Consider the following 2,852-nt stretch of genomic DNA (forward strand, 5'->3'; position numbering starts at 1 on the left):
TGCAGCGCGATGAGCTGCGGAGGGGAGGAGGGGGTGGGGCGCGGAGGTTGGACGGTGTGTTTAACGCACAGAGAGCGCTGCGCGAGTCAGGGCTTGTTCGGGCGCAACAGAAAAATAACGGGTGACCACAAAAAAAGCACGTTTCATATGTTTGAGCTAAGCACGTCACTGACTGGCATTCAGCCTGTGATGCTTTGCCATCCAAAGGTGATCACGGTGATCAAATAGTTCTTGTTTGGGTTTTTTTCGTCGGCGCTGTAAGTTAGCGGAGTTCCCGGGTAGGTTCTGCTTGGTCTTGCACAGTGAGCGATGGTGCCCTATAAACACACGTGCTTGAGGTTCTTCGTGACTGAGGCCTTCCGCGCTAGTGGTGTTGCCGTTGGTGTGTTACTAGTTAACTGGAATCCTTGGATTAGAAACTCCCGCGGCGCCGGGAGCACGGCGTGCAGAGGGCTGAGAACAGAGATGCTTCCTTAGTTTGCGTTTAGTTTGGATAGGGAGGGTTAGAAAGTTTTCTATCCCACGTCATTTTGGTAGGGTCAGCTGGACTTAAAGAAAAGCTAATGCAGCTGTTTGATAACGGCAAAAAGGGTAATTTAAATTGTTTTCTGGTCTTCCACATAGCCCGTAAGTGGCACAGAAATGGCATCAAGAAACCCAGATCCCATAGATACGAATCTCTCAAAGGGGTGAGTACTTCTCTTGCTGTTCCCAGGCCGTTGAGCTGTTGAGGCTTAACCGTGAAAAAATCCAGTATTTGTGTTATTTTGACTGACACATTTTTTGCAGACAGGGGCTTGTGTTTCAGATGGTCGGAACCACTGTGGGTTACTGTTCCATCTTTTGCTTACCTTACATGCAGCTGTGAGATTTCTAACCCGCATGAAATCCGCCCTTGTATGTCTATAAAACCGCTTTTCAGTTATTAGCGAATTTCGTCTCTGTCCTGCTCAGGTGGGTGTCACTAACTGCTGCTTCCAGTGAAACAAACAGGTGTCCGCTGGATAGCTCTTCTCCCTTCTGAGTCCTGCTGTCTCTCCTACTTCGCTGTATCCTTCAATATTATTTTACCATCTGTACTAATCCAGAGAATTTGACTTGGAAGATGAGAGGAATTGGCGTTTCTGGACAATACGTATGAAAATGGCAGCATTTTGCTTTTTCAAGGATTAGACAAGTGATACAACGGGATCTTTTTCCACACTTGAGAGTGAAAAAAGGACATTTTGGCTTTGGGGAGAGTTGTGACTCTGTTTGCCTTGTAGCTGTGATTATCAGCTTTTGGGATGTGACATAAACGCTTGTCTTCTGCATAGGGCGGTGAGGGTTCAGTCCCGCCCCCTCCTGCGGATAGTCCGGCAGTCCCTGAGCCTGTCTCCTTGCACCAAGTGTGCATGAGTTTGTAAGGTGGCAAAATCCTGATACTCGTGCGCCAGTTAAAATGCTGCTTACAGTAAAATAGCAAAAGTTTCTCAGTGGGACAGTAGCTGACCGTTCTGAGAATTGGTCTGAGCCGTGACAGGATGCATTAGCCAGGGATTAGCTGACAAAAATGGGGGAGCTACTCTTCTCTGTGCTGGTACTTTTTTCCTTTAATGTAAAAAGGAAAGGCCTGAGGAAGTGGCATTGGTCTTTACCCAAGGATTACATGTATATGCGCTCACCTGCCAGGGTTGGTTTGTGGTACTTCAGATCCAGAATGTATTGTGACATGGAAATGAAATTTCTTGTTTACAGCTTTACTCAACTTGTCCTTTCCGTATGTTTATTGCTGGGGTTTTCGGTTTGTTTGTTTGTTTATGGAAATTAAGGAAAATAGCTAGTTAAAGGATGGTTACAGATGGCTAAAATAATTTTGTTGATGTAATAAATCAGAAAAAAACCCTGAATTAATCACAGCCAGCATTTGGGAATAATTGGAACAATCTGGAGATATATATATATATATGTTTTTACATATGTCCGTTCTACAACATGGCTTATTTTTTTCTTATTTTTATAGGTTGATCCCAAGTTTCTGAGGAACATGAGATTTGCAAAGAAACACAACAAAAAGGGGCTGAAGAAGATGCAGGCCAACAATGCCAAGCAGGCTGCTCAGCAGAAAAAGGACTGACATGGTTTAAGACAAAAGAACCAGTTTTCTTATTAGCATGCGTGTTACAGCATTTTTGTAAAAATAAAACTGGATGTAACAAAGTCTTCACCTCCCGAATTTGAGGAGAGCCCTCCAAACGTCTTGTCTGAGTTGTATTTTAGATGCTAGTCGTGCATCAAGCCTGCCTGTAGGGACCAGTGGGTGTTCTTGTTCCCTGGCAGATCAAGCCAGCCGGAGCTGTGGAGAGGTTTTGTGTTAACGCTGTCAGCCTTCGCACGCACAAAGTAAAACAGCTGCTCCCTGCTCGGTGCTGTTCTACTGTAATCGCTGGTACAGGTCGTGAGCATTCGGTAGTTCAAAGTCTGTTTTCAAGTTGTGAAACGGTTATTGAGAGAAGCTTAAAATTTGAACAAGAAACAATCTGTTTCTTTTTGTACAAATTGAAGCCAGTGTTGCCTGCACTCTTAGGTGACAGTATTCAGTACGCGTAAAATTATTTTTGATACTGGCATGCATGTTCAGAGTTCTTGCGTACCACAATTTTTATGATAGTCCCTGGTGCTGTTAGAGCAAGATGAGACTTCCAAGGGCTGTTACGTGTCTGCTGCTTTGCTGTCCAGGTTGAGGTAGTTACAGCTACGGAAATCCTGAAAAACGGGAGGGTACCGAGTGCTAGCTGTGCTGTTAGAGATCATAGCAATTGGTGTTAGAAGTGCTGTGTGGTGTATTCCAAAATACTTGAAAGTATTGAAGT

General features: G+C 44.5%; 1 long non-coding RNA gene across 1 annotated transcript; it reads left to right on the plus strand.

The window, feature by feature from the left end:
- Positions 1–359: 359 nt before the first annotated feature.
- Positions 360–2,236, plus strand: LOC103915055. The gene is made up of 2 exons (XR_663507.1): positions 360–689; positions 2,003–2,236. It is a non-coding gene; the product is annotated as an uncharacterized LOC103915055 (long non-coding RNA).
- The last annotated feature ends 616 nt before the right edge of the window (positions 2,237–2,852 follow it).

Source organism: Pygoscelis adeliae, unplaced genomic scaffold, assembly GCF_000699105.1.
Source record: "Pygoscelis adeliae isolate BGI_AS28 unplaced genomic scaffold, ASM69910v1 Scaffold94, whole genome shotgun sequence".
NCBI classification, from domain to species: domain Eukaryota; kingdom Metazoa; phylum Chordata; class Aves; order Sphenisciformes; family Spheniscidae; genus Pygoscelis; species Pygoscelis adeliae.